Here is a 23,853-nt window from a genome sequence, read left to right as displayed (position 1 = left end):
TGACTTGGGGATGCTTGGGGTTCTTAAGTTGAATCTGTATGTAAGTCAGAACTGGCGGTCAGTTTCAGCAGCGGCTGAATCTGGACGCCAGTTCCGACTTACATACAGATTCAACTTAAGAACAAACCTACAGTCCCTATCTTGTACATAACCCGGGGACTGCCTGTACTTCAAATACATACCTAAAACTCATCGTATATCACACAATTATATATATCTTAGTACAGATCACAAAATTACTGGAAGAGCTCTGTGTAGTTCAAAACTCATCTTTCCTTTACCAACAGAAGTTGCTCCAATAACAGGAAGTGTTTCACCCACTTGTCCCTTGTTCAAAAATTGACTTGAACCATTGAACACAGTTTTGCTTTATTTTGTAGCTTATTTGCCAAAACGCTATTAACAAAAACATGCTCTGTGTTAGCTAATATTGGTTATGAAAGTTCTATAAATCTATAGTTGTATGCAGCTGTAATCATATGTGAAACTTGCTCACTGGATTACACAGTCATAATTTGTGGTTGTAAATTAATAAGAAAAGAATCCTATTACTGAGACTGTTGGACCGAGACCATTTAGTTCTCTTTCTCGTTCCCAAAACTAATTAGTGTGTGTTGCCTAGTATCACTACACAAGGTCTCTCTCAATTCTAACCTGGGCTTCCCATGTTGTGTTAAGAAGATTTATAAATTTGCTGTGAAAAGCCAAGTATCACAATTTAATTGGAATTCTAATCCAAACAAGATGTATGATGTTCAGGAGGTTTCTGAAGTTTGCTTATTGAGGCCTGTGCCAAGAGTTGAGTCACTTTGATTAGACATCTTTTCTTGAATGAATCTGGATTTCAAGTTGGTATTACAGTTACAATTGTCATTTCAAGAAAGGTAAAGTTTTCAAAAATGTCTTAGTTCTGTTGACTTTCTGTGAGTTTCTAGATGTTTTTGGAAGCTTTAACCACAGTTCCCAAGAGTTATTTATTTGCCTAAAAATATAAATGCTACTGAGATCAGAGAAAAAACCCTTACTGCTAGATAAAAGTAATGGAAACACAAATAAATATGAGAATTGTGAATAAATGTTTAAACTTAATATCACTGTGAAAAGATCTGGCCACTTACTTTATGATTTATCTGCAGGACACCTACAGAAAGTTGTGTATTCTTGAGGCTATAACTGCTATACTTTGAGAAGGGAATTCTATTTATTCTTCCTTTTTTCAGTTTTCTTGTGTTTGTGTGATGTCTTTTATTGTTCACTTACTGTTTGGTCTTCAATCATGGGAATAAGTGGTGCTTTTCAAATATATGTGGCTTATCCTTTTTATATGTTTTTGTTGATTGAAAGTCTGTTTTTGGGAGGGGATATTGTTTGTTGATTTTGCTAATATTAATTTAGAAATAAACTGGGTTTTACATCAAATAATACTGAATATATTTCTAGTGTCTTTGTATACTTACTTCATATAAAGTTAAGATAAATATGGATACAACATCTTGTTCAGATACAGTAGGCCGCTTCTTTAAATACATCTGAGTTGAATATATCTATATCTAATGCACCAACCAGGATTGGTTAGCATCTTTGATGAAGAGAGAATCCACCATTTTCATTGCTCTAGAGTAAACCGAAAATCCTTTTTTACTAGCTACAGATGATTATCTCACAATCAGATGCATTGTTTGGAGCTAAGTGTGTGGGGCACTCCTAGCCATATTCTAGTATACTCCTTATTGTGGTGCCTGAGGAGGGTGCTTCTGTCAGTTTTTCTGAACACAAGCCTTGATCCTGCCTCCTCTTCCCTTCCAGCTCGCACCTTGCACACTAAAAAGGAGAGTTGATTCATGCTAAGGTAGCTTTTCCATATGACAAGAGCAGTAATTCTGCACTTACTAGTAAACCAAAGCCATCACATCACCTTTTCCAAAAGCCTTGATAATTGCTAATGAAGAAATATCCAAAATCTGAAAAACAGACCCCAAGCAAGAGCAATGGTATTGTATGTAACTGTATGCCTCACACATACTCACTACTCTTGTTCATTCTGCTCTGGCTAGCCACTCTAGAATTATTTGTAATTATAAACCACTCTGTGCATTGGTATACAACTGCTTAGATGCGATAAATTGACTTGAGTGCTCTCCCATTGACTCTAGTATTCCACCAGGACAAGAAGAGTAGCCAGAGTCAATGGGAGAGCAGCCCCCACTGACCCTACCATGTGGAAGACACAGCAGTAAGTACGTGGACTTCAGCTACCTACATAGCTGAAGTTTCATAAATTAAATCGACCCGGGGGGCGGGTAGGTGTAGTGTAGCCTAGGCCTAACTCATGCTTTCATTTACTCTGCACTTGTGCTGGAGCAACATTCTCTGCTGTCCAACAACGTCTTAATGTGAACAAGTTAGCATATTATTTTATGGTTTTTAAGCCATACATGCAATTACTTCCTAAATGAACTAACAGAGCTTGCACAACTGGCATACTCTTTCAAGTGAGAGAGATCATCTGTGTCATTTCCTAGCCAATGGATCCTGGCATTGACAAATACCAAACAAAGCTGAGCTTCTTGGCTTTCTCACTTGACCATTTAAGTCTGCCCAAAATATGGCTAGAGTATACAAAAACAATTCTGTCTGGTAATTACTTCTGTAGCTCTTAAAAATAAACTTGTCAGAATATCAAAGGTTTAAGGGCATTCATGGCTGAAGAATATGGGAGTAGAATTAGGGGTCTTTACTTTCCAGGTCACAATTTCAGCCCACCTCTGTAGCAGCTGAAAGTCATTGCCACCTGCTAGCTATGCATTGGCTAATGTGAGTGATTGATCCACCAGCGGTCGATTATCGCGTCTGCTTAGACATGATAAATTGATCTCTGAGCTTTCTTCCATTGACTCCAATATTCCACGAGGATCGGAAGGGTAGCCAGGGTCAATGGGAGAGTACCCCCTGCTGACCTTACTGCGTGGAAGACACCCTGGTAAGTCAGTCAACTTCAGCTACGCTATCTGTATAGCTGAAGTTGCATGGATTAGATTGCCAGAGAGTGGGGGACATAGTTCAGACTAGGCCTAACTCGTGCTCCCATTTACTTCACACTTGTGCTGGAGCAACTGTACTGAGCTAACGGGAATCACCCCTGATTTACTTGACCAACTTGTTCATCAATGGTTATATTGAACTTGTGATATATTTTTGGGTTGCATAAACTACAGCTAGAAAGAACTTGAAATTAATGGAGTTAAACACCAGTTTAGAGAAAGTAAGAGAGAAATAGAGGGGACCCAAATAGGATCATTTAGCAAGTGGATCAAGTCCCATATTGCATATTCTATTTGTGGACAGCAGTGGCAAATGGCTCTTTCCCTTGTGTTATTCAAAGCTTTCCTTAGTAACTACTGATGGAAAAATAGACTTGGCTAATGTAGCTAGGCTTCACATACCAGGAAATAAGTATCACACTATTTATATTCCATGCCTTGGCAATACAATCAGATTATTATTGAAGTAGGATTGGAGTACAGTAATTACTCGTTTAACACATGCCCGCTTAACACGTTTTTGCAATAGCATGATTTTTTGGGGGAACATTTTTCAAATAACACGACTGTCCCCGAAATAACATGAAAATAATCAAGTGGTGGACTACTTCATGCGGCGGTATAAGTTGGTGAAAACAGTGGTAATATGCATGAGCGGATGAATACGCGTGGTCACAGCACTCCTCCACTCACTCACGTTTATCTTTGTGTTTCAACAAACCGCGGCAACTTGTGTTGCTAGATATCTAATGTTTTCGCTGACTACCCAGCACCAACAAAAAAATTGATTTTGCCACCACCACCTGAAACGCAATCCCCACCTTTTCCATTAACCTTTTCCATTATTTTAATTGGAAAATTGACCCCTCATAGCACGTTTTCGCTTAGCATGAACATTTTCAGAAACGCATCTATAGTGTTAAATGAGGGATTACTGTATTATGTTTCCAGAGAACTTCACAATTTCACTTTTCTCTTAAATAACAGAATGAGTTAATTTCAAATGTGCCTTAGAAAAGCCAGCCTATCCTGGAAGAATATAGATTAGAAGAGAAATTATAAATGGTCATTGGCTGCCCTGAGTTCCACAACTACCTTCAACATCCTGGCCTCACATGGAATCACTCAACACACAAGAACGATGCCAACTATCCGCAAGAGAAGCTTTCACGTGCAAGTGGAATGGGAGGCAGCGTGTTAATGAGATGAATTCAGGGTGATATAATAGATAGAGAGCCTCACCATGCATCTTGTATCATCTTTTTTCAGAGAAGAACCAGTTATCATCTTGAACCCCATGAATTACTGGAAAATGAATACAAAGTGGCATGGGTTTATCAAAAATGAGACCAAATTTTACATTTCAAAACAAGAAGGGTCCATTGTGATCATCTAGTTTGACCTCTTGTATAATGCAGGCTGCAAGACTTCCCAAAATAATTCCTAGAGCATAACTTTTAGAAAAAAAAATCTTTTGGTTTTCCAATTGTCAGTGATCGAGAATTCACCAAGGCCCTTGGTAAATTGTTCCATTGGTTAATTACTCTCACTTTTTAACATATTACACCTTTTTTCCTATCTGAATTTGTCTCGCTTCAACTTCCAGGCATTGTATCATGTTAGACCTTTCCCTGCTAAATTAAAGTGCCCATTATTAAGTATTTATACCATATAACTACTTATATACTGTCATCTCTTAGCCTTCTCTTCAAGAAACTAAATGGATTGATTTATTTGAGTCTATCATTATAATACATGTTTTCTTCTAATCTTTTTATGGGTCAGAAAATAACTAGCCACATTAGGACAGGAGACTCCATACTCTGTGTATCCCAAGCCTCTTTATCAGAAGCTGAGAGTAGATGAGGGGGATGGATCCCTTGTTCTATTCATTCCCTCTGAAGCACCTGGCACTGGTTACTGTCAGAAGACTAGATACTGAGCTAAATGGACCATAGGTCTGTCCCAGTGTGACTGTTTGTATGCTGATCATTCTCATGGCTCTTCTCTGTATCACTTCATCAACCTCCATCTTGAAATGTGGAACTAAACACAGTATTCCAGCAGCAGCTGTGCTAGTGTCAAACAGAGAGGTCAAATAACTTCTTTGCTTCTACTTGAGATTCCCCTATTTATGAATCTCATGATTGAATTAGCTCTTTTGACCCCAGATGCACATTGGGAGCTCTCGTTCATCTGATTATCAACCACATCTCCTAAATCTTTTTCAGAGTAACTGCTTACCAGCACAATGTCACCCATCATGCAAGTAGAGCTACATTCTTTGTTCCAGGAATGGCGAACCTTCTTTGGGTCAGGGGCTGCTGACCCACAGAAAAATCAGATGGGGGTTGCACACAAGTGAGAGAGAATTTTTTTTTTAATCCCTCACTCACAGGGCCTTTAACTGAAAAGGACACTCTTGGGCTACATCTAGACTGGCCCCTTCTTTGGAAGAGGCATGCTAATTTCTAACTTTGGAATAGGGAAATCCGCGGGGGATTTAAATATCCCCCGCGAGATTTAAATAAACATGGCCGCCGCTTTTTTTCCGGCTTGGGGAAAAGCCGGAAAAGAGTGTCCAGACTGGCGCGATCCTCCGGAATAAAGCCCTTTTCCGGAGGGTCTCTTATTCCTACTAGCAAGTAAAAGGGCTTTATTCCGGAGGATCGCGCCAGTCTGGACACTCTTTTCCGGCTTTTCCCCAAGCCGGAAAAAAAGTGGCGGCCATGTTTATTTAAATCCCGCGGGGGATATTTAAATCCCCCGCGGATTTCCCTATTCCAAAGTTAGAAATTAGCATGCCTCTTCCAACGAAGGGGCCAGTCTAGACGTAGCCTTGGGGAGCCCAGGCTAGCAGATTTTATGTGCTTCAGCTGGATGGCAGAGGGGAGGGACAGGAGTGCCAGCACAGACTCCCCAGTGCTGGGTTGAAGCCCTGAGCCTTGGGGGCCAGATCCAGGCAGTCCAGGTGCTGTATCCAGCCCTGAGGCCTTAGGTTCCCCACCCCTGTCATCTGTATATCTTTATATTTAGCCATATCAAGTCTCATATTGCTTGTTGGGCCTAGTTGGCCAAGCAGTGCAGTTCACTGTGAATCTCTGACTTCATTATTTACAGCTCTCTGAATTTTTGAAATTTTTGCTTTCTTTTCTTTTTTTTACTCAGTCCTGAGACAAGTCTGAGTAGTTTGTTAGTACTTGATGAACCAGGTACAATGCTACATCAGTTGCAATTTTTTTAAACGGCTGGAGCACAGTGGGGTGACCCTGCGCAAACTGTTACTCAGCTGGCCCAGCTCCCGCCTAGTCCCAGACACTGCATCTGTCCTTCAAAAATGTATTAAGAGCCTGTTGGCTCTTAATCAGAAGCACAGCGGGGAGGGGGGGGGGGGAAGACCTAGCGCAAGCAAGGCCAGCTGATTCCCAGCTCGTGCCAGGTCCCCCTGCTGCGCTTCAGCCTTTTAAATGTATGAAGAGCAGCAGGGGGTACCCAGCAGCAGGGGGTACCCAGTGGGTTTCAGCTGTCCCAGCTCACGCTGGGTCTCTCCTGCTATGCTTCAGCTGCTGTAGCTCCCCCACTTATCGAATAATCAGCTAGTCCGTGGAAAATCCCTAGCATAGATATGACCCTTACAGAAACTCTAGTGAATTTACTAAGCACATTTGATGCCCTGCAGGACAAAACAACCATTTCAAATGATCTTTTATTCCTAGGCATCTTGGAAGAGCAGAGTGTATATATGATATGGAATCTTGCTCACAGCAGTTTTGAAAAAAGCAAAAAGTGAGGTGGGGTACATTCGCTTAAGCAAAAGAGAATGCAGGGCCTTATTTTATTTGACCACTAGAGGGCATTTCTTTTTAGTAATAGTTCAGTGTATTGGCTTCTTATAACAATATCATGTTGAAAGGACCCCCCAAAATCACAAAGGATTGAAGCCACATTGGATTTAGATGGTCCATTCCTCCATGAGAGCTGTGAAAGTCAGCCATTTCAGCCCCCCTGATCTACATATCTTCTCTCTGGTTTTTGGAGTTGGTTTTGCTTTGAGTTTATAGTTTCCAAGTACCGAAAAAACTTGAGGTGTAGCTCACTCAAAACCCCCATGTTTCATGTTGTGAGAAAACAAGCATGTGGCTCCTTCATAAGCTCTGAAGCTATGTTTACATTGTGGTTTCTTGCACAAGAACATATGCAAATGAGGCATGGTGATGAATATTGCCGTGCCTCATATGCATACTTAGTGAGCCTCCATTTTTGTGCAAGGGGCTTTTTCTTAAGAAGGAACAATCTACACTGCTCCTTCTTGTGCAAAAATCCCCTCTTGTGCAAGAGCTGTTCTGCCTGAAAATAAGTGGCAGAATGGCTCTTGCGCAAGAGGGGGGGTTTGCGCAAGAAGGAGCAGAGTAGACAGCTCCTTCTTGCGCAAAAGCCCCTTGTGCAAAAATGGCAGCTCATTAAGTATGCAAATGAGGTGCGGCAATATTCATTGCCATGCCTCATTTGCATATGTTCTTGCGCAAGAAAGTGCAATGTAGACATAGCCTGAGTGTTTCAGTGCACAGAGAAGGCTTGAGGAGGATGTACTGAAAATTAAAATCAGGCAAATGGTGAGTGGTTTCTGTTTGTGCTTCAGACATCTATCACTGCTCTTCTCAGCAAACATACCTCAACAAACCATTCTCTAGTGCATAGGTTCCAAACTAGGGGGTGTGAAGAAATTCCAGGGGGGATGTTAGGCAACCCAGCCCACCTTTTCCCCATCTATCCTCTCCCCAAGAAAGAGCCCGGTCCATCCGGTAAAAAAATTCAGAAAACGAATGGATGGAGCATTCCGGGCAGACTTCAAAATGACTGCCTTCAAAGGGCAATGCCTGCTCTGCTCTTAAAAGGGCAATCTTTTTCCTTTTTTGGGTCAACGACTCCCCCCTCCCCGGCCTTTTTTTTCTTTTTTAACACTGATCCTGGGAATTAAAGGGCCGTGACTGGTTTCCTCTCCCCCGTCCCTTTTCCCTCAAGTTTTGCTGCTATTTTTTGGCCGGGGCGGGGGAGGTTTGAGGGTTTCTCAAAAATCAAAAAGGGGGCGTGATGCCGAAAGGTTTGGGAGCCACTATTCTAGTGGCTATCAAAATAAGCTCTGGCATTCCTCTCCAGATTGCTAATGAGGGGGAAATGTTTTGTCTTGGCATATTGTATAGGATTAAAACGAGGCAGCTTGAACCAATGAGCTACAGGCTGCACAGGCTATTTGGTGTTCAAATCCTGAAGTCCTTATACAGGCCAAACTCCCATGGGACCAATGGAATTTGCCCTGTGTAAAGATTTTAGAATTTAACCCATAAACGTTAAAGAGATATGTGTATGGCTGTGTACACTATGGAATGCCTGATCGTAAAATACACAGTATGAGGAAAGCTGGAGACAAGAACAGCAGACTTTTTACACCCACATAGTCCTATTCTTGGACCTGGGATATCAAAACCATCCTGCATATTTCTGCTAAGCTTTCCATCTTGCTTGCAAGCAATTAAGTGGATCTATTATGGTCTTGTTCAAGTCATGGGGCACTGACAGAGAGCAACCTGAACAAACCAGTCAGTATATGCGCCCTCTTGAAGAGCAAATATAAAATATTGTAAAGCCTAAAATTGAAAATGTGTTGCATGTACCTCTGAACTTAGGCTGTTTAGTGCAAAGTAAATTTTATATTGATTCATCTGTGTAAGTCAGTGCACAATTCGAATTTTGGGAATATGAGCAGCTTTTTGTTATATCGATATCTAAGCTAATTGCACAAAATCACAGATGCTGCTTAAGAAAATTATATTTACAGTAACATTAAGAGTATGATATAAAAGGGAAAAGGTTCTCACTTATTTTTAATTCATCCTCATGTGGCCACAAACATATTTACTTAGCATAAAGTGTCATTGGAAGTGTATATGGCTGTGCAGACAAAAATACAATGAAAGTAATACAAACAGTGGGGCCGACAGACTCGCTGGGCCCCTGGGTAAGGTGAGGGGTTTTGGCTCCATGCCCCTGGAAGGGGCAGGGCCTCAAGCAGAAGAGGTGGGGCTAGAGCTTGCTTCCTCCAGACAGCCCTCAGCACTGGACCCTGGGGCAGTTGCTCCCTTGCCCCGCTCCACCCCATCCCATCCCTCCCCTCCCCTATTGGCAGGCCTGATTATAAGTCACAGCACCATATTCACTGGATCGCAGATATTTCCCAATATCAAAAAGCCACCAGGCACATGGAGTAAGTTAAGACTGAGATGTAGAAGCCTCACTTTTCTGTTTATGAACAAGGTTAAGTGTTTGATTCTGAATTAGATAGCTAAATACAGATACATAAGGTTTGATTCTGCCATGCAGTTGATGTTATCTTTACTTGAGTGCGGGAGCTGCCCTCAGAGGCCTATGCTGTATTTTGTTGAAGTTAATAGGGGAGAATCTGTGCAGTTGCAGGATTTAGCCCTTTGTTGCTTTAAGGAGTTTTTTGGGGGAACCTTACCAGTGATTCAAAACCCCCAGTTTAAGAATACCTGTTAAATGCGATACTGTCTGGTTTTCTGCAAGCCTAGCAGAATCTTTTTTTTTTTCTATTTGATCTTTCAGACCCAAAACATAGCAGTTCTCATTCTTATTCCTTTACTATCTCAATGAAAAGAGCTATTCAGGATATACTTGGCTTATGGGACACAGCAATTTTACGGGTTAGGGTGCACTGAATCCATACCTGACTTACTGCTGGGTGGGTAGAAAGTACACATGCAAATGCTAATTTAACAGTGCAGCATTTGTTCTTTGTATAGTTTCAGCTCCAAATGTTTGGAGAGGATCTGCATTTTTTAAATTTATTATTATTACTATCCTGTTACAGAAATAATGGCATGCGCCACAATTCAGGCCTGGATGTTTTGTTTCAGCTTATCTCTGGTCATTTGTGGTCCTTTCTACATGTCCTCTAATATTTTTGTACAATTAATTTTACTCTTACATAGGCACAATAACGGCTCTATGTACTTTGTAGCACATTGGATCTAGATCATGCCACCTGATTTATGAAACAGGCCCTCTCTCCTCAAAGTGTCTCATTAAAGTGGCAGATTTTCAGTTCTAAAAGTGACATGTTGATTACTTAAATTTCTGTTTAGGTTAAAGTCCATATGGTCCATAAAATCTACTGTGTAAACTCCCTTTAAATCAATGTTTAAGTATTGTAAAGTTCACACTATGGTCAAATTCTAATCCCATTCAAGTCATTGGCAGACTTGCCCTTAAGTTCAAAGGGAACGTGTTGCATGTTGTTTGATAAATAAAATGATATACTATATGGAGCCCATAGAATTGTGGACATATAGTACAGATTATATCCATCATGAGTAAGGGTTCTGCATGCTAAATTTTTAAAACTGTTGTTGTTTAAAATGCACATATAGCAGCATGGTGAGGTGGTGATTACAGAGTAGCAGCCTGAAATATTTATAACATTTTCCTTCTATTTAGATATAATACCTACATTTTGTAGAAACATCATACAAGTATCAGACTACCTATCCACTGAACTGATAAGTCATTAAGGCCTATATTTTTTAAAGTGGCCACTATATTTTTGGTGCCTCAGTTTTTGAATATCTAGCTTGATTAATCTAGAACCTAATTTTCAGATAGGCTAAGCAACCACCACTCCAGCTCACATATAATGCCCATGATGTCTCAAGCGATGCATGTACAATTAATGGACACTTGAAATTTTTGTCCTAAATGGTCATAATTTGGCTGAAAGCCTGGATCACTATGGAAATAGCTGGAAAAAAGAGGGCCACTTCTGTATGACCAGACTGCTCTTCATTCACCACCAAGAAGAGATCAGATCTTAGTCAAGATGGGAGTCACTGTATTATATGATTAATTCCCATTTCCATTGTTTCTCCTAACTAAGAAAGAGTCTCTTAGGCCATAGGGGCCTTTAGTCACCGTGGTTAGTGAAAGACATTTATTTATCAGAAACTGATGTATATTCATCCAACAGGAATATTATAAACGCATTTGTATACCATCAAAGCAGCCTCTCTTGACTTGTTCACAAAACAGGCGTCAGGATCTCCATATCTAATTGTTAAATTGTACCAATGCTGTATTTTAGTGCCACAAAATATGTAAATCCCCGGCATGCCTCTGTTGTGGCCACCCCAGCATTCTTTGTTTATGCTATGTTTGAATGTATTCTAGCACATAAGATTTATCTTCCTGCTTACTCTTAGTACAGTTCCAATATAAGTAATACATTGGCATAGCTTTGCCATTTGTCAGCCAGCAGTCTGGTAACACATTTGCTCGTCAATCTAATTTTAACCTTTTCTCGCACAAGCACTTGGTATTTCATGTAAATCAACCAGACATTCTGTTTTTTACTAGGGCTGTATCTTCATAGTCTTCTAAAACCATGTGCTTCACCCAAAATATTCATTTTAACTTGTGGAAGGATAATTAAAGCTTATGAGGTACTTAAGGACTATTAATACCGGAACACTTGGAATCTGTTTATTACCACAGCAAAGATAATTATGTCTAGCGAAGATTTTTGAAAATGAGTATGATAACATCTTTCATCATTTTCTGAAATTAAAGGCCTGTCCTGAAAGGTAAGTGATATAATGCATGGCTAAAAAAATCTTACAATAATGCCTGGCTGAAAAAACTTGCTACATAAGTTCTAGATCTGTATTCTTGTTGTTTTAATCTTCATCTGGGCATAGAAGAAATATACATCTATGAAGAATTCATAAATATATTTATAAGTAATCACATTTTGGCTCAGTTCACACAACAGATTTTTTAAAGATAATGCTGATTGCTAAAGAGGATGTGTTTCATTCTAAAATACATTGAAAAGTAGACATATTTGTGAGTGTGTCTTCAGTATCTCTTGATATTGGGTAGCAGCTTGTGTAGTTAACATTTAAGGATCTTCTAGCATTTCCTTTACTTTATCACTTTTTCTGGGGGTTATTTGGCTGAGTGTTCACTCTTTCTTCATATAGCAGTTTTAGATGTTTTGTAAGTGTCACTATGACCCAAGTCTTTATTTCTTTTGTATTAAAACTGGAATGGTGAAGGTAATTAGTCACAGGTGGTAGTTTCAAACATTCTGCTGCATTAAGAGGTCTAAAATATATAAATATGATTATAAACATGTATTAGAATAATCTGTAAAGTCTGCCAAGAATCCAGTCCCACATAATACATCCAATTTATAATTCTATACAACTTCCATGCACTCTTCAACTGTTAATTATTAATAATCATGCAAAAATAGCTGTTTTTAGTGATCTGATCAAATGATGCTAAAATCCTATTAATGAAAAAAATGATATATTAACACAGTGACTGAACACTTCACCCAGGTTTAAAACAGAGAAGATAAAGCTATGCTTAACTGCTATAATTTATTTTTAATAATCATTCATAGCATTATAGCTATTACTGCACACAGCCCATGGAATCCCATTGGGAAAGACCCATGAAGGCCACAGGCAAGACATTAAATTGCCCATTTTCACTAGTTCAGAAAACCCTCTACTCCTACACTGAAATGGAAGGAGACAATCCCATCATTCTTTCAGCCCATCCCCACTGCTCCCACACTCTTTTTCTCAACATAATTGTTGAAGTTTCCACTAAATGATCCTTTGTAATGAGCAAAGGGTGTAGACCAAATCTTGACCTCCCACAATCTGCATGGATTTATTTGTGTTGATTGCCAAGTTCTTTGGGATGCGGGCTGTCTTACTAAGTGTTGCACAATTCAGCTCTGATTCTGACTGAAGACTGTAGTCACTACTGGCAAGAGAAATAATAATTAAATTGGTTCTAGCACATTTAAGGCTTTCCCCAGAGGGATTGGCAGAACTTGCCCATCACATAAAAAAATACTCAGACAACAGTGTGGTTCTAATGGTCAGGACACTGGAGCAGGACTTGGGGTTAGCCACTGTGGGCAAGTCACTTCCCCTATAGTGCCTGAAAGGCAATAATGATATGAGAATCATGGGGCTGGAAGAGACCTTTAGAAGGTCATCGAATCCAACCCCCTGCTAAAAGCAGGATCAGTCTCACCTACATCATCCCAGCCAGGGCTTTATCAAGCTGGGACTTCAGAATCTCTAGGATGGAGATTCCACCACCTCCCTAGGTAACCCATTCCAGTACTTCACTACCCTCCTAGTGAAATATCCAACCTAGACCTCCCCCATTGCAATTTGAGACCATTGTTCCTTATTTTGTTATCTGTCAGCACTGAGAACAGCTTCTCTCCATCCTCTTTGGAACCCCTTTCAGGTAGTTGAAGGCTGCTATGAAATCTAAGGTTGTTATGGGCAGGTAATTAGGTTATCATGTAGTTGATACAATTTGTATCGACTACACAATTAACCGAAAAGGACAGCACTACCCCCGCTGCAGCTCTGCAGTTTAAATGTAGTAAGAGCCGGGCGCCAGTCCTACTCTAGGGAAGTCAGTGGCAAAACTCTTGATGATTCCAATACAAGTAAGTTATGTGTCCTTAGTGTCCACTGCCTCAATTAGTCTTTGTATTCTTCCAAATATTTTCCGTATCAATCTTTGAAGCTGTCTTGCTTCATTGGGTGAATGGGGGAGTCACATATTCAATGTTTCTTTCAACAAGAGAGTTTTGGTAGTAGTAAAGGCTAATAATTTCTCATTTGTGGGAATCAGTAGAAAGTAGGTGAAAAAAGGCCTGCAACACCTGACTAGAACCATGAGCTGTGTGCGGTAAGGCCCAATTGAAAATAATTGGAGATGAGCATTATGACAGAATGCTGGAAAACAGAAACTGATACAGCACTCTGATCACTGCCACTACAAGTAGTTGCTCTAGAATAGCCCTGATTAAGACCTGTGCCTAATTGGTAGCTTGGGATAGGCTAAGAAGAGCCCAAAAGACTAATAAGCCCATTATCTAAGGAGTAGAACAGGGATACACAGGAAGTACTCAGGGTTAGAGAGAGATTGCAGGTGTGCCTGAGCATTCTGAGTGAAGATACCTTCTGTGCTTCCTCATTGACTGAGCAAGCTAAGGGTTGAATGATATTGCAACTATGGAGCTGGATGAGTTTGTATGGTAGTGGGGAGAACAAAGTGAGGTAAACCATGAGCTATCTGACCAGAAGATCTCTGAGAGGTTTGTTGATTAAAAAAAGAAAGGAGAAGGACCTTGCCCTGTCACAAGGATATTCTGCTCTTCCCAGGGTGGATTCAGCATTTTTGGAAGGTCAGGCCATTAATACACATCCTAAAATCAAATCATCGGTTTAAAAAATGTTTATTGTACCTGGTCATGAAGTTTGACTAGAAACACTCCAATTAAGATAGGACAGAGAGTGTTGCACTTGAGACTTTACTTACTAAATTAAATTACTAACAAGTTAGCTGACATCACATTTGAATTATCTGGGGACTCAGACATTGCAGACCATCTGACTGAGTCTCTAGATAGTGATAGGCTCATTTGGTGGAAGGAATTTATTGACTTGTTTCAGCCAGAAGTGATAACCAGCTGGTTGCTGTTCAACTATCTCCAGGCCAAAATTTCCCAGTGTGATTGCAAGATTGCAGTGAGACTGCAAGTAGCAAAGGTTCTGCTGAAGAAGCAATTTAAACACAACATACATAATGAATGGCATCAATTTCAACATCAGAATGTGGGCAGGAGTCAATCAGTCAATCAAATTGACAAACTAGATAAAACCTTTAACTCCTTCAAACCAAGCAAAATGGCAGGACATGATAACATCTTGCTAGAATTTCTTAAGTACCTTGGGCCAAAGGCATCAGAATGGCTCACTAATATGTGGGTTCTGAATAAGAAGAAGCTACCATGTACATGGTATCAAGCAAAGATTATTCCATTCTCATGCTGGGCAAGGGCTCCCCTCAATATGGCTTGCTGTCAGTTTGTGTCTTAAAGTGTTTTAATGTTTGTCCAACTCTGGAGTGATTCATTGGCAGATCAATGTCTTGCGGGCTGAGCAGGTGGGGTGCAGGAAAGGAGGAAGCACCTATGATTATGTCTTTATAAAAAATGGTTTTCAACAAAATCTAAAGACAGGAGCCATCTTCCTGGATTTCATCGCTGTAGCAAAGTGGCCATCTGTGTAAACGCTCTTGAGTTGCCCCAGGTTGTTGACGCAGTAGAGCCCTTCCTCCAAAATAGGCTATTTAGACTATACATGGAGACTATTGCAGTGCCTAGAAGTAGGAAGTTAACAGTTTTCCTCAAGACTTTCACTACTACTGTTCAATGTATACATCAGTGACTTGCCAGCCTCATTCTCATGCACCTTTTTCTAGGCTGATATCTGCTGCAACTAGAAACATCTGCTGCTCAGTCCTTCTCAGAAACTGGCATGGTTCTCAGTGATTATATGAAGCACATGCCAGAGCACTGCAGTTGATGGTGCCTACAGCTGAGATTTTCCAAGACTATTTCTAGCATATTTTCATCTGCCTTACGCAAACATGCTCTGACTGGCTCTTAGGGCTGCCTGTGGAGATGGGGGCACTGCATGGCACACTCCGGTCACTGCTGAGGACTGGGGTGGGGGTGCATTGTGTTTCCAGTAGTGCTGAGGACCAGCTGTCTCCACCCCTTTTCCTTCCACCAGAGTCCCTGCCCCTCCTGGGAGCACAGAACCAAACCCTTCCAGCTTACCCAGGGGCCCGAGAAGGCTGTTGGCTCCCTTGCACAAGGAGATGCTTCTGAAGTGTAGAAAAACAAAAAAGGATTTGTATTTAGAGATCGGGACGTGATGCTGAAGTGCATTGGCGAGTTTGCTGTCTCATAATCACCACAAAATGAAGCAGTGAGCTTAGTGCATTGTTAATGTTTGATCACTTGGATCAGCAGCTGTGTCCAAAGCACTAAGGGTATGTCTACACTACAAAGTTAATTTGAACTAAGAGCCATTAGTTCAAATTAACTTTCATAGGTGCTACACAGGCAAACTGCTAGTTCAAACTTAATTCAAACTAGCGGAGAGCTTAATTCGAACTAGGTAAACCTTATTCTATGAGGATTGACGCCTAGTTCGAATTAAGGGCTGTGTAGCCACTTAATTCAAACTAGTTGGAGGCTAACCCTTCCCAGCTTGCCCTGGTGGCCACTCTGGGCACAACCAGGGAAACTCTTCTGCCCCACTCCCGGCCCCGGAGCCCTTAAAGGGGCACAGTCTGGCTACAGTGCTCGTGCCAGTTGCAAGCCTGCCAGCACCCAGCCAGCAGACCCTGCACCTGGCACAGGATGAGCCAGCCACCCGCTGCCAGCCAGCCCTTTGCCTCTTCCCAGGACCAGGCTGGCGGCTCACAGGAGCCTGCCCGGGGCCGCAAGAGGCGGGTGCCCACCTGGTCTAGTGCGTAGATCGTGGACCTCATCGAGGTTTGGGGGGAAGCCTCCAACGTCTATGCTCTGTGCACTAGCCACAGGAACGCAGCCATCTACAGCCGCATGGCTGACAGCCTGGCCGCCAGAGAACAGATGCGGACCTGGAAGCAGGTCCGCTGCAAGGTCAAGGACCTGTGGCAGTCCTACTCCAGGGCCTCCCAGCCAGGGGCCGACCCAGAAGCCTGCCCCCACTTTGAGGCCCTGGACCGCATCCTGGGGGCTCACGCCGTCCATGCCCCCCGGGTGGTGATCGACCCCGGGGCAGAGAGACCAGTCCTGGACACGGAGGAGGAGGACGCCGAGACCCAGGAGCCTGCAGGGAGCCTGCCCAGGACCCCCGAGGCACCCCACAGAGCACATCGGCTGTGTCATCTGAGGCCGGGGAGGGCTCCACATGTGAGTGCCATCATGCTCCCCTTATGTGTATGGGGAGGGTGGGGGGAGAGGGAGCCCAGGGACCGTGGCCCTGAGCCTTGTCCACCATGGAGCAGCAGCTGGGTGTCATGCAGGGGCCCTGGACCATTCCCCACATGCCAACCTCACCTTGCAGAGGGGGGCTGGGTTTCACCCACCATGTCCCCATGGAGAACTGACCGCTGCTCTTGTTTCACCACAGCCACAGCACCTGGGACAGCACGGCATGGCACACCACCACACCAGCAACAGCCACCCACTTCCGGGCCAGCAGGTGCACCAGGAACCTGGAGGACCACCAGCGGTGGCACCTGCAGCTACTGGAGCACCAGATCCGCATCCAGGAGCACTGGGTCAGGGAGGACCTGTGGCTGTGGCAGCGGAGCTTGGAGGTGCTGGAGGAGCAGAGCTGTGCCCTCAGAGGTCACCTCCAGACCCTGGTGGACAGGTTCCTGCCTCCTGCTCCAGCCCCTGTGGCCGCCCCAGCTCTCGCTCCTCCTCCCACTCTTGCTCCCCCTCCTGCTTCCTCCGCACCCCCCTTCCCTCCTGCTCCACCCTCTACACCCACTCCCCCCCGACGCCCCCGCACCCTCAGTGCTGCGAGACGGGAGAGCCAGCAGGATCCCCAACCCTAAGCTTTCCCTTCCCTTCCTCCCCTTCCACCCCCTTCCAGCTCCCTCCTCCCAGGTTTCCCCCTCCTCTCTCCCATCCTCACTCCTCCCAACCCCCACCCCAGTTATGTAAAATAAAAAGAGATTTTTGTTGGCAAAACAGGTGTCTTTATTTGACGTTAGGGAGGGGAAAGGGGAAGGAGGGGGGGTGGAAGAAGGCCCCAGTGGGGCATGCAGGGAGAGTTCAGTCCTCCTCCACCTGGAAGTTCTCCCTCAGGGCTTCCCGGATCTGGACGCCTCCCCGCCCCCCATGCCCCCTCCCCCCCGCTGGGCTTCCCGGACAGCGGCGGTGCGGGGCTGTGCATACTGGCCAGCCATGCGGTCAGCCTCAGCCATCCAGGCTGACAGGAAAGCCTCCCCCTTCCGCTCACACAAATTGTGCAGCACACAACATGCTGCCACCACGGGAGGGATATTGTGTTTGGCGAGGTCCAGGCGGGTGAGGAGGCACCTAACTCTGGCTTTCAGGTGTCTGAAAGCCCCCTCGACCACGATGCAGGCCCTGGTGAGCCTGGAATTGAAGGCCTGGTGGGAGGGTTGAGGTGTCCTGTGTACGGCTTCATCTGCCAGAGCTGTAGGGGGTAGGCTGCATCCCCCACCAGGCACATGGGCATGTCCATATCCGCGTCCCCGACCCTGATGAGGCAGTCGGGAAAGAAGGTCCTGGCATGCGGCCTCTGGCACATGGAGGAGTTGCGGAACACCCCTGGTGTCGTGTGCCTTGCCAGACCAGCCCACATTAATGTCCGTGAACTGGCCCCGGTGGTCACACACGGCCTGCAGGAGCATGGAGAAGTACCCCTTCCTGTTGATGTACTGGGAGGCCTGGTGTTTCCGGGCATGGATGGGGATGTGCATCCTGTCGATGGCCCCCCTGCAGTTGGGGAAGCTGAGGACACCGAACTCCCAGATGATGGCATCTGGGTCAGTGAGGCGGACCACCCTGCGGAGCAGCACCTGGTTGATGGCCTAAACCACCTGCAGAGGGACACAGCAAACTGCGAATCACTGGGGCACCCAGGTGGCTGGGAGTGTTCATTCCCTGGAACTGCCCCATGCCTCACTCCCAGAAGCAACCCCCGCTGGTGGCGTGTAGTATGGCTGGGACAGACCGAACCCTCCAGTGCGGGGCACCTTCACCTCCTCTCCCCACGTTTTCCCTGGGGTGGCCCAACCCCTCCTTGCAGCCTCGCTCCCCCCTGGCCTAGTGGCCGGTGGGTGCCGTACCTGCATGAGCACTGCTCTGACGGTGGATCTCCCCACGCCGAACTGGTTCCCGACAGGTCGGTAGCTGTCCAGCATGGAGAGCTTCCACAGGGCGATGGCCACACACTTCTGGAGGGGGATGGCGGGCCTCATGCGAGTGTCCCGTCACCGCAGAGTAGGGGCGAGCCACTCGCAGAACTCCAGGAAGGTGTCCTTCTTCATCCTGAAGTTCTGGGTCCACTGTCTGTCTCCTCAGCACTCCAGGACGATGTGGTCCCACCAGTCGCTGCTGGTGCTCAGATGCCAGATGCGGCGGGGCACGCTGGCGTCTGGGCGCTGCTGCTGCTCCTCCACGACCCCAGGGGAGGCCAGGGGGAGAGGCAGGGGGCTGATGTGCACCAGGTGGTGCAAGGCAGCCTCCACCCATTGCTGGCAGGCTTGCAGCAGCAAGTCCAAAAACTGGAGCAGCATGCCCAGGGTGAGCTCTAGCTCCATGTTGCCAACTGCAGCGGCGTCCCCAATGGGAAGCACCAACACCGGCAGGCGGAGAGAAAAACGCTCGGCGAGGTAGGAAAGCAAGCAGAAAAGCTGAGAACCAGCTGTCCAGGGGGGTCCCTTTAAGCACGAGCCTCAGACAGCAGCCACACAAAGCAACTACTGACCTGATGCCCTGCCGGAACCAATTTCAGCTGCCCTTAAATGTGATCCAGCATCCAATCAGTGTGGACACGCTAGTTCGAATTAGCAAAACACTAATTCGAATTAGTTTTTAAGTCTAAATGCACTAATTCAAATTCAGTTAGTTTTTTATGGGCAGGGGGAGGCTGGGGTGCAGTGGAGTGGGTGGGCCTGCTTCCCCCCCTGCCATCCACCTACCGAGTGGCAGTCTCCCCCTCACCACTACTCCAGACAAACTGCCTGCCACCCTCTTGAGCAAGGAGACCCCAAGACTGGTTTGTTTGCTGCCACGCCCTGAACCAGGGCCTGGCCGCCCTCTAAACTGTTAAACTGCTTAACTGTTGTCCAGCCTGGAATCAGGCCTGGGTTCCTGGGTCTCTGGGTGCTGCCCGTCCTGACCTAGGGCCAAGGCTAATTGAACTTATACACTGTTGCCTGATGCCTGTCCTGCACCAGGGCAAGGTTTCCTAATTAAGGGAAAGGCTTGACCAGGCTTGAGCCCTGAAACTGGGAAACTGTTGTTGCTCACCCTGACCTAGGGCCAGGGTTGTAGTCCTGCCTGCATCAGAGACCGGACTCCTAAGACTAGTAGCGTGAGGCGTTTGTGAACTGTTTGCCCTGAGCTAGGGCTGGAACTACTTACCTGGGTATTTGGGTTCGGCCCACCTGAAGGAAGGCCGAGCCTGTTAGACTGGGGAATAACTGGGGGCATGTCTACACTACCCTCCTAGTTCAAACTAGGAGGGTAATGTAGGCATACCGTACTTGCCAATGAAGCCCGGGATTTGAATTTCCCGGGCTTCATTTGCATAAGCCGGGCGCTGCCATTTTCAAATCCCGGCTCGTTCGAACCCCGTGCCACGTGGCTACACGCGGCATGAACTAGGTAGTTCGAACTAGGCTTCCTAGTTCGAACTACCGTTACTCCTAGTTCATGCCGCGTGTAGCCACGTGGCACGGGGTTCAAACCAGCCGGGATTTAAAAATGGCGGCGCTCGGCTTATGCAAATGACACCCAGGAAATTCAAATCCCAGGCTTCATTTGCAAGTGCGGTATGCCTACATTACCCTCCTAGTTCGAACTAGCGGGGTAGTGTAGACATACCCTGGGTTTGTTTGTCTGCTGTCCGCCCTGCACCAGGACTAAGACACAACCCCGTGTAGAAATCTTTGCCTCTCGCCCAGCCTGAAGCACGGCTGGGCTCTGAACAATTTGCCTTTCACCTCAACCTGGACCCGGACGGGTGATTGAAACTATTGACTTAAGGATATTTTGGGTGTTTGTATAGTGGGGTGGACTGGCCTGGAGGCGGAGGAACCCCTCCAGGCAGCCTAACAGGCTTACAGCATCATCAAAATAGAAAAAAAAATTATAACTGCTTCTACATCAGGTTAAACCTCTTAAATCCGGAATTGTGTGGTCTGGCAATATCTGTGCTCCAGCAGGACCACAGCCAGGTGGGGCAGACGTGGCACAAGTAGGTCTCATCCTCAGGGAGCCCCATCCCTGGGAAACCCTGGCGGGATGCAGCAGCAAGCAGGGCTGTCAGCAGCCGGCAAGTCCCATCCTTCCTCGCATGCCCTCGCCTGCCTGAGGCGGGGTAGAAGAATGGCCATGGGTAGAAATAGAGAGCCCCAGCTGGCTGGTGGCAGTGTGCCAGAACCCAATCCCTGTAGCAATTACGGAATATTGCTTGAAGTATAAACATGATATAGACCCTGCAAATGTTCACTACCATCAATAGGGTTTACTGGCATAAGTAATCTTTTGATTTTAATAGGACAAGATAGTAAGCATGTGAGTGAGTAATTAATAGGTGTTTTCAGGACTGAATCCTGTCATGGAGATAGTTAATGCTTCAAGAAGAACAAAAATCCTTTTCTACCCCAGTCCACCATCAGCAGAAATAATTTGTTTTGCTAATTGATGGTGAGGCTCTAAGAAGAATCAGTCATAAGGAGAAGAGCAGAACAGTCTTCAGCTAGTACAATATCAAATATAACTTGATGGTGAAAGAGCATTCCAGGGCACTGAATGCAGCAAGCTTTTTTCCCGTTCATTAGGCAGATTCCAGAAATCTGAATTAATTATTTGCAGCCTGATTTACTGAAAACACAAAAGCAGATGCTGTCTCATCAGCTGTAGTTATCCATCACAGTTAACCAAAATAGCATACTGATGGTGTTTCAAACTTTGAGTAAACAGAGAAAGTGCTAAAGTGTTCAGAATTACTCAGTCTAAAATACCAGTAATCTTAACACAGTAGACTTGTGCAATCCTCATAATAAACTCTACTTTAAAAGCTTGAAACATGCTCAATATTTCTGGATGATCCAACTGAAGAGCCTGTTCCCTTCCACTACAGAGGAAGATCAAAGCTGCCGCTGTCGACTTCTAGGGTTTGAATTAGCAGCCTAGTTAAGACAGCTAATTCAAAGTGAGAGGGGTACTCTGGATGCCAGTAAGCCTGCTTTCATGAGGAGTTAGGGAAGTCCAAGGAAGAGTTTCTTCCTTTGCCTTTCTACAGTGTGGACCGTGCCAAAATCCAAGTTAAGCTACTTCAACTTCAGCTATGCAATTAACATAGTTAAAGTTCTGTATCTGAATTTGACTTTGTCTTTTAGTATAGACGTATTCTTAGAGCATAGCAAGATGTACTCAACAAGGTCACCATCATATATAGCTTAGTCTTTACTGGTCAAATTAAAAATGTGTGTTGCACTTTATCTGCCCTGCATAGATCCTACTGGCACCAACTAAAAGGTACTTACTTCCTATATTTATGTATAGCACTGTTCACATGGATTGTATTAATACACGCTAGCTAGAGCCTACCCACATACAGTAGCACTGTGTAGACAAGCCATGAGACCCTATCACTATGATATCTAAGCATAAACAGCACTGAATGCACCATTGATTGTGCTAAGCACAAAATAAGAGAAATAAAACTACTGAAAAGGAATCATCCAGCACTCCTCACTCAAGACCCCTTTCAGAGTGCTTCACTTATTGACTTTCCTGGAGCTTGGGAAAACATTCATAGACCCCTGCTCAGAGCAAGAGGATGTAGAGGTCAGTTAGCCTGACTTCACAGGAATTCTCCAATTTAGTTTTCCAATGTGATATCCATTGGGAGAGACATTGGTTGGGTACAAAGCTTAATTTGATGTTACAAGATTCTATACACCAGTTAATTTGCATTTTTTTAGCATTAGCGTTGAAATAGAAAACAGGCCAAGATACATGAATTCCCTCCTCTCAACTGCAAGAATACCAACCAAATGGGACAAGCGAATGTGAAACTCTCGTATGGTGCCAGCTTAGTGCTCTAGAGGAAGGTAAAAATATCCCAATACAAACATGCTGTAATGAAAAAATTATTTCTGGTTTCAACACTAGTGATAGCTTAATCCAAGGGTGGGCAACCTGCTGCCTGCCTCCCTCACTCATGCACCTCTCACACACTGGAACACCAGAGCCCTGCAGTTACTTGCTCCTCCTCCTCCCTCTCAGCACTTTGTTCTCTCCTCTCCCCCTCCCTCCCAAAGCTGGAACACAACAAATCCGCTGTTCATAGCTGTTCAAGCTCTGGGAGGGAGGAGGAGGAATGGTGATGCAGCGTGAATCAGGAGATTTGTGCACTCCAAAAGTGCAGGGAGGGAAGGGAAGGAGCAGATGTGTGTGGGGCTCCAATGCATGAAGGAGGGAGGTCATGAGGCCACAGGTGGAACCCTAGTGTGCCCCAGGGCTGCTGCAGCCAACTGAGGTGAAGGAGGGGCCACTCATGAGGCCCACTCATGATTCATGGTTGCCCATCACTGGTTTAATCCTACGTTGAGAGGGAATCTATAGCTTAAGCATTATGTACTCTGAGGTACTGCAAGTGTCTTGTCTTTAAATGAAAACTGAGATTGTCATCCAGTCTTTTGATTCCAGCAGCTGAGGCTCTAAAAAAAATGCCAAGTACCACAAGACTATTGACGAAAACCATGAGAGTTGGCAACACTGAAAATTGACCTAAATTCCCCTACCATCATACTAAAAGCAGTCCAGACCTTTTATAAGTTTGGTAGCTTTTCCCTAAACTGAATACAGTAAAACTCCAATTGTCCGACATCCAGTGGTCCAGCACTCCTGATAGTCCGGCACCAACTGGAACCCAGAAGTGCTCTGGCCAGCCGGACAATTGGAGCTGCTCTGCTCCTGGCTTCCCCAAGTCTGCAGCTGGTCAGTTCCAACAGCGGTGGACTTGAGGAAGCCCTGGGGCAGAGCACCCCAGCTGCTCTGCCCCTGTCTTCTCCAAGTCCGTTGCTGCTGAAACTGACCAGCGGCTGACTTGGGGAAGCCAGAGGCAGAGCAGCTGGGCTGCTG

The 23,853-nt window shown here is 45.0% G+C and overlaps 1 protein-coding gene across 1 annotated transcript in view; it reads left to right on the top strand.

Moving 5' to 3' along the window:
- The first annotated feature begins 11,236 nt into the window (after positions 1-11,236).
- Positions 11,237-23,853, top strand: part of ITGB6 (integrin subunit beta 6) — a 92,399-nt gene continuing 79,782 nt past the window's right edge. Inside the window, exon 1 of the mRNA XM_014574716.4 lies at positions 11,237-11,692. The gene's annotated coding sequence lies outside the window, so the exon portion shown is untranslated. The remainder of the gene's footprint in view (positions 11,693-23,853) is intronic.

Source organism: Pelodiscus sinensis, chromosome 7, assembly GCF_052426305.1.
Source record: "Pelodiscus sinensis isolate ZL-2025 chromosome 7, ASM5242630v1, whole genome shotgun sequence".
Classification (NCBI taxonomy): domain Eukaryota; kingdom Metazoa; phylum Chordata; order Testudines; family Trionychidae; genus Pelodiscus; species Pelodiscus sinensis.
The sequence above is the reverse complement of the archived record's forward strand: the minus strand, read 5'-3'. Positions and strand labels throughout refer to the sequence as shown.